We start from the raw sequence: 13,596 nt of genomic DNA on the forward strand, positions 1-13,596 counted from the left end.
TGAGCTATGGATGGATGGGGTACTATAAAGGAGGGTTACCAGCACTATCAGTTGAGTCCTCATTCTGTGAAAAGAGAAATTGGAGAGATTATTTTCTTTTCCTTTTTAGTTTGTTTTTGTGCAGTTTTCGTCCTTTGTGATCTATTATGGTTTTGATTCTGTTTTGTCGCACTACTGTTTTCTGAAATTTCGGTCTTGTCTTTGATTTAATACCTTGAGTAGTTTTGAAGATAGGTTCGTCTTCCTCGAAATGGGGTTCGTCTTCCTTATTTTTATTATTTGATTCCAAATTTTTCTTTGCTGTTTTATTGAGTGCTAAGGTAACTTCGTCTGCGATTTCCTGTCTGTTTTCAAATATTCTTTCAATTTCTACTGGTAGCCTTTCAAACTCTCTGTGCCCAAAGAGTATTTCGAATGGTTTCATATTGTGGCTTGTATGGACTGTTCGATTGTATAGATTCGTGGCTATCTTGTAAATTTCTTTTGTAGATAAGTCTTTATACTTTTCCCGAATGCATCGGAAGATTTCACTCAATGTTGAATGGAATCTTTCGACGATTCCATTGGTTTCGCTATGATCTGTGGGTGTGAAGTAGATGGTGGTTTCTAATCGTTCAAGGAGGGATCGGATTTCAATAGATTTGAAAGCAGGTTCATTATCACACACTATGTGTTTTGGTGTGCTGTATAGAGTCATTAATTTGACGAATCCTGCTCGCACATCTGGTATTGATCTGGATTTAATTGGAATTAAGGTAGCAAAACGGGAAAATTTATATACGGCGGATAGGAATAAGTCGGGTTGTGAAATGAAAATATCTATGTGGACTATTTCAAACGGTTTGGTTGGGATGTCAGTTTTGGATAGTTTGATTTTGTATGGCCTTCTCTCGTACTTGTTTTCAAGACATGTTTCGCACATATTCACATAGCGTTGAATTTGTCGCTTCATGCCTGGAAAATAATACTGGCGTAAGATCTGGACTTGGTTTTCTTTAGCGCCGCGGTGGGCTCTATCGTGAGTTTTCCTGATGATCTCGTTCTGCTCTTCGGCGGTACGAAGATCTGTAAGGAGTTTTTGACTAATTTTTATCTTGAATGTTTTCGAGCGACTGAAATAATTTCTGTAGACTATTTGCAGAATATTTATCAGAGACTCGTCGCACATAATACAGTTAATCTTCTTTGGATTCATATATTCCTTGAATATATCTAAAACCCTGACTACTGTGAAATCCGTGCGAGTAATTGTTCGTCGATGTACTCTAGGGAATACTTCTTCGTATTCTGTAGAGTCATTCGTGCCTTTCTTCAGTATAATCTGATTACTAAAGAAATTGATCGGCGATTCGGTTGACGTAATAAATTCGCTATCATCGGTGTCTGCGGAATGACATGTTCCGGACTCTGATGATGTGTCGTTTACGTTTATTTCGTTGGTCTTGATTCTTGATAATCCGTCGGCAACAACATTTTGTTTGCCCGGACGATACTTCACTTCGTAGTCGAATTCCTCGAGACGGAGCCGCCATCTGACCATTTTGTCGTTCGGATCCTTCAAGCTAAACATATATGTTAACGGTTTGTGATCCGTGAATAAGGTAAATTTCTTTCCATACAGGTATGGGCGGAAATATTTGCATGCCCATGATATTGCTAGGAGCTCTTTTTCTATAACCGAGTAGTTTTCCTCGGTTTTAGTCAAAGTCCTCGAAGCAAATGCAACGGGTCTGTCTTGTCCGATTGGTCCTTGCGAAAGCACGGCCCCAATTGCAAACTTACTCGCATCCGTTGTGAGTACGAACGGCTTACTAAAATCGGGATATTGTAAAACGTGGCTACTAGTGAGCAATGTTTTACATTTGTTGAAGGCCTGAATAAAATCATCGGTGTGAGAAACGGTGATTTTTTTTGTATCTCCTTTGCGGAGTTGTTTAGTTAAGGGTTTTACTATTCTTGCAAAGTCCCTTATGAAGCGCCGATAATAACCAAGTATTCCCAGGAATCCTCGTAATTCTGTTTCGGTTTTTGGTATGGGCCAGTTTTTTATTGCCAGAATTTTATCCGGATTGGGTTTAACACCTTCCGGCGTAACGATATGACCAAGAAAACCTACTTCTTTACGTAAGAATTCTGACTTGTCCAGCTGAATCTTCAGATTGAACTTTTGCAAGGCATCAAACACCTTTGTCAAATTAGTTGTATGTTCTTGTAGTGACGTGGAAAACACTATTATGTCATCCATATACACCAGGCAAATTTTGCCTACTAGGTCACGTAGCACGTTGTCCATGACTCTTTGGAAAGTAGAAGGGGCATTCTTCAGTCCAAAGGGCATTTTTACGTATTCATATTTGCCATATTCTACGCTGAACGCAGTTTTAGGAACATCCTTTGGCTCTACCTCAATTTGGTGGAAACCGGATGCAAGGTCAAGTGTAGTGAAATAATTACATCGTCCAAGTCTATCAAGAACTTCGGTGATGTTCGGAATGGGATATTTGTCGTCTATTGTTTTGCTGTTAAGCTTCCTGTAATCGACGACTAATCTCCATTTCTTCTTCCCAGAGGCATCCATCTTCTTGGGCACAACCCAAATAGGAGACGACCAAGGGGAGTTTGAAGGTCGTATAATCCCTTGCTCCAATAGCTCTCTAATTTGCCTTTGGACCTCCTCCTTAAGATGGTAGGGGTACCTATAGCTTTTAGAGTGGATAGGGATATCGTCTTTTGTCTCGATGTTATGTTTTACCACATTGGTAAAACTAAGTTTTTCAGGTTTAAGGTGAAATATTGAATGATAGCGCTGAATCAATTGGAACAGCTTTTTCTTCTCTTCTTCGTTCAGGTGATCCGTCCGAAGCTGGGAAAATAATTCACTGCTTCTGGAGTTCTCGGTTGAATTGTTTTCGGAAGAAATAAATTCAAAATTATTCAGTTCCGCGTCAATATTTCGGGGAATTTTCACTTCCACCGCCTCCCTACTGTAATTAGTTATAATGACATTTGTTGAAAAGTCATGTGAACAGTAAAGTCCAGGATGAATTTTGACAAATGGATGAATTTCTACGTCGTTTTCCAGTAGAAAATCGCCTTCCTCAAAACTTGTTCCTATTTTTACTATTTTTGTTTCATTGGAATTCAAACAGACAGAAGAAGGTTCGGGATATTTCCTAAACATTTGGACAGTGGTAGAGGGGAATTTTAACTCGTTCGTTGTGGTTAATATATCGATTTTAAGTTCTTGGAGTGATTGGTAGCCAATCAGGCCGTCAAAAAAAGGATGGAACTCAAAAACGTGGAAGGTGAGAGGTTTTGTTTGTGGGATAAATGGGAAAGGATTAAATTTTGTGTATCGATTTATAGTGTGGGTCCCGCTAACATTCCGAACCTTGTGTGGTTTACTATATCCGCAATATTCTATGTTGATGTGTCTGGGGCTAATATAATTTTGATTTGCTCCAGTGTCAATCAAAAATTTAAGGGGTCCCTTGGATGTATTTATTTTAATATATGGGATAAAATTACTCATCTGCCTATCTGAAAGCTTTGAGCTAGATGAAAATTTAGATCATCTGTAATTTCGTTTTCCTCTGTTTGTTCATGGTTGTCTTGTATTGCAGTTGTTTCATCCGTTTGCGTATGCGCGAAACGGTCGTAATACTGAGCATCTTCGTCGTAATTCTCGTTATACTGTTCTTGCTCGTATGTGCCCTCGTGATAATTAATCGGCCTCTGCTGTGGCCTGTTCATATAATTAACCCGCCTCGATTGGATGGAAGGATCCACTTCCATCGGTGTGGGTTTGGGCATGTGCATTGCTCTCGGCGCGAAAACGTTTTGGTAGGTCTGTTGATAAGTCCGCGGGGGAATCTGCGGTCTGTTAAAATTATTAGCATTCGGTGGGGGACGAAGAGGTTGCTGCAAATTTTGGTGTGGATAGTTTCTATGTTGAGGTTTAGGGTATGAGTTTATTTGTTTTGGTATGAATGGTGGTTGTGGTTTGGGTGGTCTGTGAAAATCTGGTTTCGTCAATCCGTGTCTCATTTGGAAATTTCTTTCCTGCACGCAGGCATCAAACGCCTCTTTCAACTTTCTAGGCTGACGGGCTCTCACGTTACCACCGATCGGTTCCCTGAGCCCTGCTAAAAATACTTGTAAAGCGTTTTCAGTGTGAGTGCGGATGCGATCTTCTTTCAAATCAGCATCTGTGGTTGAAATATTCGTGTGGTTCACGAGCAAAGATAATATTTGCTGAACCGACCCGAAGAACTCTTCAATCGTTCCAGTTTGCTGCAACTGGAACAGTTCTCTCGTTAATGTGACCGCATCACGTTTATCGTTGTAGTGTGCGATCAGATTATTTTTCATGTCACTCCATGTCAAAGGAGTACCGTTTATCTCTAAAATTTGGTCTGCATCACCCGTGATTTTCGCACGTATTGATTGCAGCCACACTTTCTCGAATGGGGTATTTATCATGGTATTAAGGAACGGCATTAGATTTTCAACCGCTCTAATGAACGCGTGTAGTTTGACGGGGTTACCGTCAAAACAAGGCAGTTCCTTTATGGCTTGAGGCGTTTGCATCGCCTTTAGCACTTTTTCAGCCCTGTTGAACATGTCAACGGTGGACTGAATTAATTCCTCTTCAGGAATGTTGGTATTGTTAGTTTTAGTGGGGTTCATTTTTTTTTTTTTTTTTTTTTTTTTTTTTTTTTTTTAATAGTATTTGTTATTTTATTTATTTTAAAAGGGGATAATGTTTCTTTTAGTTTTAATAGTAGAATTGCCACTCACCTCAGCTCCGCTCGTAAACCGCAAGGGAGGATCTTCTCGGATGATGTGGGGGGGGGGATGCGCCTGGTTTCTTTTTTTTTTTTTTTTCCGGTGAATTCGTTGTTAGCACTGTGTTTGTTCTATCACTTAGTTCGGTCCTAAATATGACAGTTCATGCACAGATTTTGATTATAATTCACTATGTTTGTTCTATCACTTAGTTTGGTCCTAAATATGATAGTTCATGCACAGATTCTGATTATACTTCACTATGTTTGTTCTATCACTTAGTTTAGTCCTAAATATGATAGTTCGCGCACAGGTTACTACGAGTATCTAAACTTGATCACTACGGAGAGAAAAAAAAAAACACTTAGCGCATCCTACCGACTGCGCCAAAAACGACCGGGACTTTCTTTTTAGAGTTTTTAAAAAATGCGTCGATTCGATTCGGTCGTCTAATTGAAACTGATTTCTTTATTCAATTAAAAATGGAATGGTGCTCCTGATGTTCTGCTGCTTCCGCAAATTTGTTTGTTGTTGACCGGATGTGTTCTGCTTACTTCGGCGGTTGTGTGCACGCGTGGCTGAGTTGTTGACGCCGCGATAATATCCAGGTCGCCGCTGGAATTTGATGGTGCGTCGGACTGCGATGTTTCGCGGGCGATTTTGCTGACGGTGTTTATCGATTGGGTTGTCTCGATTTGTGTAGGGCCAGAATGGGCCGTAACTTATATATATATATATATATATATATATATATATATATATATATATATATATATATATATGAACAATTTTCCTTTATTCTATTGTTAATAAGGTAGAAAACCGATTTCTCGCGGTAGACTTGAGTTTAGAAGGGTGACCTATTTTTATCAGGATCTGGATTGGATATAAGGATATGTTGACAATGTTCACACTCACACTCTCACTCACACTCATCACACTCAATTCTTAAACCTATCTTATAACCAGGGCCTGACAATTTCACTTCAATTAGCACATCGTCACTCAATAATGTGTCTATCGCTTCTCAGAACAGAACCAGAACCATGCAGGCTAAAAATATATCTATTCTCTTTTCACGCACAATAAGAAAAACATCTCGTCTCTTTCGTACATATTCCTTTCATTTCACGTTGATTCCTTTCATTCTGCAAACCAAAGCGACGTTAAAAATCGTCACTTGGAAATTAATTTGAAGCATCCATGTATTCTGGTATAGAAAGGAATGTTTCCTTGTTGCATTCGAAACTTATTCACTGAAACTAATGAAAACGGTGCAGTGAGGGTTGTGTAATATGCCTGCAGGAGTAATTATTTACCGGCGCTAGTTGTCAGTGTGAAATTAGTGATGAAACGGATAGTGGTTTGGTCGGATACTGGATACCGGTCAGCTTCGAGTCCGAATAACCGAGTATTCGACAGCCCGATGTTTGTGTTTGTGCTTGTTTGTGTGCGTGCACGTGTATTTGTGTATGTTCGCGCGTTTTTTGGATGTTTGTGTGCGTGTGTGCGCGTGCGTTTGGGCGTGTTTTTTTTTGCTTGCATGCAGGTGTGCGATTTTTTTATGCGCGGGCATGTGTAGGCGTGTTTGCGCGCATTTGTGCGTGTTTCTGTGCGCGTGTGTACGTGCGTTTGCGCGTGTTTTTTTCTTGCTTGTGTGCAGGTGTGCGCGTTTTTTTGTGCATGGGCATGTGTGGGTGTGTGTGCGTACGTGTGCACGTATTTGTGTGCGTGTGTGCACGTGCGTGCTCGATTCTTTCCGTGCGTGCGTCTGTGCGTGTGCACGTTTGTGCGCGTGTATGTGCTTGTGTGTGCGCGTTTGTGCGCACCTGTGCGTCCATTTGTATGTTTGTGTGCGCTCGCGTTTTTATGCACATGTTTGTGCATGTTTGCGCGTGTGTGTGCGTGTTCGTGCACCCAATGGTATGTGCGTGCGCGTGCTTCCGGCGTTGTGTATGCGCTCTAGTCGAAAATCGCGTAATTTCGAGCAAATCGTGTAAAAAAATCGCGTAATTTCAAGCAAATCGCTTAAAAAAATCGCGTAATTTTGAGCGAATAGCGTAAAAAATATCACGCAAAAAACGCATAAAAAAGAATCCAGCGTACTTGCAAATAACATGCTTTTTCGTAACATGGAATACATGTTTGATACAGGAAATATAATAAAATGAAGACAGCTAAATGAAATTTTATTACATTTTCTGTAACAAACATGTATTCCAAATAACAGAGAAACATGTTATTTACAAGTGATTGAAGAATTTTGAACACGGTCCGCGACGATCCATTTTGGTAAAATAAAACTTACGTTTGAAAGCAGCAAGCATCCTCTAACATGCGAAATGAAAATAAATATAACCCGTTCAAGCAGTTTTAATCGTCAGTGAAAGCTTCTGCTTTTATACTTGTAAGAGAACGAAAGGGGAAAGGAACGAAACAAAAGAATCAATGTTACTGTATGCGTAGAGAACATTTCGTTTCCACTTCACCCCGATACACTGAAATTAATCCACCGAAAATGAATGTAGTGGAAGTGAGAGTTGTATGAATAAAATTCAATCACATTTATTAGCTTCGAAAATAACTAGCCCTGCTTATAACTACTATGTATTTACATTTCAACTAAATACAGAAAAGTCATTATATTTAGTTTATATCAATACACATGACGTTAGACCAGCGATACTCAACCTGCGGCCCGGCAGACTTTCTGATTGGCCCATCTGGTGTGTATGAAGTTTGGAACTCATACATATAAGTACTTTTGCCCTGACATCATTGCAGACGGAAGAGAGGATACGATTATTCACAATTAATGAAAAATTGCTTCCACTGCAGATAGGGAAAAATCTTGAACGAAAATTGTCTCTGATAATTATTTTCTGTTATGGATAAGATTGTTTTGCTGAAATTCAAGGAGATTTATAGAAAAATAGTTAAGTTAGGGTCAGGACTATGTCTTCTAAGTATTTAAACAACATCGAATAACAATTTTTATTCTATTTTCAACAACTTACATTTGCTTTCGAGTCTGCTTATGACGAAATATGGGTTACTGTTCGATATTGTTACCACAGACATGGTTCATGGCCGTGTAGTGATCTAAAACTTGTATAGCCTTGCATGGCGGATGGAAAATATACACTGCATTTTCTTATAAATTTCACCAACGACAAGACCGCAAGCCTTGGTTGATGTCCAACATATCAACGAAGAAATACTGATTTTTATAAAAATTAACAACTCGTATGTATGTGTAGATCGTTGAAACATTTAAACACACTTACAACACATAAGTTATTTTTTATTTTACAATTAACATATTCACTAGAAATATATTTTATGACAGAACAACGTTTGCTGGATATATATACAGCCATTCCATGCAAAATCGATATAGTGGTTCTCAGATTTTCGTCAAAAGTGGTAATTTTGTTTTCTATCGCAAAACATTAGACCCGTATTTATTTTTTCAGTAGGGTGCCCATTTCCATTTTAGGGCGGTCCGAAAAATCTTTTTTTCCACTTTTTCCCAAAAATCACAAATGAAAATCATAACTCTTGAATCACTGAACTGATTTAGATAATCGACATATAAAATTGAAACTAATGACCTAGCCTTTAATTGAAAAATATTTAACTTGCGAAAAAAAATAATTATATTTTAGTAATTATTGATTGTAGTCGTTTTTAATTTTTTTATGACTTTGGACTAGAGGGCGCTATATTTTTTAATATTTTTTCTTGAAAGCTGGAATTTTTTACATAACATATCTCGATATCAGAGATGCTATTTTTTCGTTTTTTAGATTTGATTTGAAAAATCATTTTTACCCCTTTGCCCAAATATAACTTTCTGCAAAAAATCATAACATTTGAATTACTGAAGCGATCTAGATGATCGATATATTAAATTTAAGCCAATAAGCAAAATTTGGAAAAATATCACACTTTCGGGGAGATTGGATTTTAGTCGCATAGGTCTAGTTTAGTCACATAGGAATATTGATCGAAGACTTAAAACATATTAAATTTACAAAATATAATTTAAAAACGATAATTATAGTATCTCTGATATCGAGATATGTTAGGTAAATAATCCTCAGCTTTCCATAATAAATATAAAAAAAATATAGCGCTCCTATCTTTAACCGAGAAAACTATGAAAAACTAACTCAATCAATAATTACAAAGTTTCGCAAAAGTAATATTTTTTCAAAGAAAAATAACTCGTAAGCTTTAATTTGATATGTCGATGATATGAATCGGTCCAATAGTTCAAAAGTTATGACTTTTTGTAGTGGGATATTTTATGTAAAAAAGCTTTCAAGAAAAAAATATTAAAAATTTAGCGCCCCCTAGTCCAAAGCCATGAAAACATTTAAAAAACGACTACAATCAAATATTACGAAAATAGCAAGTTCAATATTTTTCAATCAAAGCTCATTGGCTTCAATTTGATACGTCGATCATCTAAATCGGTTAAGTGGTTCGAAAGTTATAAATTTTTGAAAAAAGTCATTTTGTGAAAAAGTGGAAAGAAATTGATTTTTTGGATCACCCTAAAATGGAAATGGGCACCCTAATGAAAAAATAAAAAATACGGGTCTAATGTTTTACGATAAAGAACAAAATTACCACTATTGACGAAGATCTGAGAACCACTGTATTGGTTTGACATGGAATGGCTGTATATATATACAAAATACAATCTTACATTCATCGCGATGTACAAAGTATTAATTAATATGTGAAAATTAACGTTAAAAGACATTTCTATAGGTCTGCACACTTTTACAGACTTTTCCACATTTTTCACAGACATTCACATGTTTTTAAAAATCATCTGGCATCTCTTCCTTCCACTTTTTATCGAATATTTTCAAATCGCAGGTGTAAACATGTACGTGACTCTGACTTCGTTTGTTTTTAATTCGTTCGGGAAAACGTTATGTCAAAGAAAGGGGACATTAAAAATGCGTTGCTCAGTGAAAGGCTGAGATGCTCTTCCAGAGATGCAATGGTTAATTAAACAATTGACGGAAAAATGTAGTTCGTTCATTTTATAATTTTAATTATTTTTGCCCTTGATAACAATACCTCTTTTATAGTGTTGATTATCATAAGAAAAATAACACTCCTGATCGTTGGATCTCTTTTGACATTTCAATTGGATTTTTTTTGACAGCCGTTTTGATTCAGTCCGCACTACCTAGATTTACTTGTGTCGCAGATGTCAAGATTTGAGTTTTTTGAAAACCGAAAAATCAATGAGATCGGAGTGATGCCACATATCTTAGAAATGCATGAAACGTCTAGATTTTTTTGTTATTTCGATATTTTTTTTGTAAAAAAATTACTTTTGACACTTGGTTGTTTTTCCGTCTGACAAGTTGATTTTCGAAAAAAAAATTCAACTTCTTCACTTTTTTATAGTTCCGCACAGCTTCATTTATCATCCTTTCAATACGTACCCTCTCTTCTCTCATCAGAAGGAATGTGGACGCGATACTCCAACGTAAAATGCTTATCAGCAACAATCCCAGTTCTTACAACCTTACAAATTTCTCGTCAGACTGTTCATCTTCTTCTTCTTTGTTTTAAAGAGGCTTTAAACTTTCCAGTTCATTCGCCTCTAACACTGTTCATGATTGCATTCGACTTGCTTAGAGAATCCGTGGTTAAAATCGGTTTTCAAGTGAACTCTGTGAATATATGCTTTTCATGATCGAGATGTGAATCGGTTGCATGTGTTTTTTTTTCCAGAACGCAAAGTGTAGATTCAGTTTCAGGTAAATTAATGGTAGCAACTTAAATTATCTTTGAAGACTAAACAAACCCCAGAAAATCAGGATTGAAAATGCCCAAAATGGTATAAAGATAGCTGGGATATGATCGAGAAGCTCGACTGTACCTGCAGCAATGTAGCAAACTGAATTCAAGATGGGGTATTGTATCGATATGTAATACCACTAGTTTCACATCTGCTAATGAGGTGAGTAAATGGAGTGAAAATTTTCAGTTCCCATTGAAATAACCACTGGAGGTCTATTCGTCGTTCGGGTGATACGTATAGTTGGAAATAATTCCTTCCAGGTAAAGCAGCAGTTATATCTTTCTATTCACACAATTGATTGTTCTATTTTCTATTTCAGAATCGTTGAACCCAGTTGGAACATCTCTGCCTTTTTCTTGAATGAAACATTTACCAGTTCCTAGCCAGTTTTGCAAACAAATATTCTCCGATCACGTTATTTTCAAGAACTCGATTGTACCGTACTCTTATTTACTAATAAAAAATCTCGTGTTTCTTTGCACCCACAAACCCACCCACCAAACCATCCCAGGGCGTCTTCATCTTTAACATCGTGCAATGGACCCCGGTCAAATACCTCGGCTACTCGTATCCACTCTGGGCGCACTTGTTCGGATGGTTCACTGCCCTGTCTTCCATGCTGTGCATCCCCGGCTACATGATCTGGCTGTGGAGAAACACCCCCGGCGATCGGGCCAACGTGAGTATCCGCGTTCGCGCTCTTCCTCTCGACAGAAGCCACTGATTTCGCGTATTCTCTTCACACAGAAAATCCGACTGATCGTCAGAATCGAGGACAGCGTTAGCCAGCTACGAGAAAGAATGCAATCCGATCAGGAAAAAGCCATGGAGCTGTAAGCTCCAGCTCCAGCTCCAGTTCACCAGCAGTGTTTTCCACCCCTTTCCCCACAGCGAACAAACCGGGTGAGACGAACTTCTCGTGCGACACGATCTTAAACGCGACAACCGACGAAAAGCTTGTTTCCTGTAGTATCCTACCTCTACTAGTGGTCTACCTTGAAAACACACGCACTATATACAACCTACATAAGTTCTACACCGCTTTCACTTTTACACCTACTTCCGGTTTCGGTCCATAGCGTAATGTGACGAATATTAACTAACTTTATGATATATTGTAACGAGTTGAATGAGTTCTTATTTATTTAGTACCTATTTTGCGACATAAAACATTCCCATGTTAGAGTTTAACAGAAAAAAAAACAGAAAAGCGAAGAGCGATTCCGCTGGCGATTAGTTAATTCACACAAACATACTACCTAATAATAATTGATAATAATAATACTTCTAATTAATGATAGCATTAACGCTAGCGCTGCTTACATTGTACGTGTCTTTAGTTGATAAGAGGATTTAAGCGGAGATGTCTCTCGGTTGGCGGCGAAACATATTTAGACAAAAGCACCCTCGAAAATCGGAATCACAATCACAACAAGCAAACATCTACAGCACAGCATTTTTGATTTCTTACAGAGAAGACATAAATTGAGTGTGGAAAAAAGAACAGAAAAGACAGTGTATTCTAAGCCATTGTCAGTAACGAATAAAATGTGATTTGTAAGAAAAAAATGGGGAGTGATCTCTCTTCTAGTGAATGCTTCGAAAGTTCCATTTGAATGAAACGAGAAATTTTTGAGCTACGCAAGGACCCATTTTTGGAATAAGTTTTCAATCATTCTTAAGGCAAAGTGTTGACTATAAGATTTTCAGCTGGATTCTCGAAAGGATTGTTCGCAAGAGATAAAAGAACTGCAAAGTTTAAAGCCTCTCAAAAACAAAGAAGAAGACGAAGAAAAAGATTGTTTGAACCCGGATCGCATGCTCAGATATGCACAGAGAGAGAGAGAGGGAGAGGTGTTAAAACATCATAGAAACATTTCTCGTACCCAGCAATCCTCACATGCCAAGTTTGGCTCCATTTGCTTGATTAGCTTCCGAGTTATGCAGTAATGTGTGTTTCATTTGTATGGGAGCCCTTGCTTCAAGAGGGGGGAGAACCCTCCCCGCCCCCTAAAACCCCTACATACGAATATTCACGCCGTGAATATGTGAAAACAATACGATCAACGAAGGAAAATATCAAGGAATTATCAACATCGAGTTATTGTGCGGAAGAACTGGTTAATACCAAAAGAGCCCCAATTCGCATGTGTTATAAATTTTTCATGTTACGCTCGCGTATAATCAGAATTTTACTTCATATGCAAATACACCTTCTATATATATTTATGTAACAATTGCTCATCGGAACACATCGTTCATACATTTTACTTTAGTATTGAATTGTTATTTTTTTTAAAGTCTCTCTAATTCAATACCTTCCTTCCTTCCTGTTATTTTTTTCAAATGTATTCTAAAGGCAGGTTTACATTAGGGAGATCTATAGCTATAGATGGATTTATTCACGTGAAAATAGGTGTAAACGGGTGAGAATAAATATGATACACTTATTCGAGGTATATATAACTTGAATAAATTCAGCATATGTAAACGCTTGTGAATTTCTCACTGGTGAGAAATCACTAAAGTTGGATGCAGTTCTACTTCAGGTGAATAAATTCACCGAAAATATGAATATATTCATTATAGAAGTTCACGCTAGTGTAAACGGTTGATGCGATTTCTATAAATCTCATTATATTTCTTCACATGAATATATCACTAGTCTAAACCCACCCTAAGACTCGTGTCAGTGAAGCGTTACACAGTCTGATAAGTGAATTGATCTATTTACGTACAAAAATCAACAAACGAAACAAATTGCTCTTCTCTCACAAACACTATTACCCCATTCTTACACGTGGTTTTACCTATAGTACTACAATGGCTTCCTTCCACCTTCACCTTAAGTCGCATTACTCAGACATAAATACCAGGGCTAATAAACAACTCGGATTCATGTTCAAAATCTCCGATGAGTTTCGCGATCCTATCTGTTTGAAGGCTTTGTTCTGCACACTTCTTCGATCGGT

The 13,596-nt window shown here is 37.7% G+C and overlaps 1 long non-coding RNA gene across 1 annotated transcript; it reads left to right on the plus strand.

Moving 5' to 3' along the window:
* The first annotated feature begins 4,900 nt into the window (after positions 1-4,900).
* LOC129762519 (uncharacterized) lies at positions 4,901-12,193 on the plus strand. Its single transcript, XR_008740648.1, has 2 exons — positions 4,901-11,303; positions 11,372-12,193. It is a non-coding gene; the product is annotated as an uncharacterized LOC129762519 (long non-coding RNA).
* The last annotated feature ends 1,403 nt before the right edge of the window (positions 12,194-13,596 follow it).

Source organism: Toxorhynchites rutilus, chromosome 1, assembly GCF_029784135.1.
Source record: "Toxorhynchites rutilus septentrionalis strain SRP chromosome 1, ASM2978413v1, whole genome shotgun sequence".
In the NCBI taxonomy this organism is placed as follows: domain Eukaryota; kingdom Metazoa; phylum Arthropoda; class Insecta; order Diptera; family Culicidae; genus Toxorhynchites; species Toxorhynchites rutilus.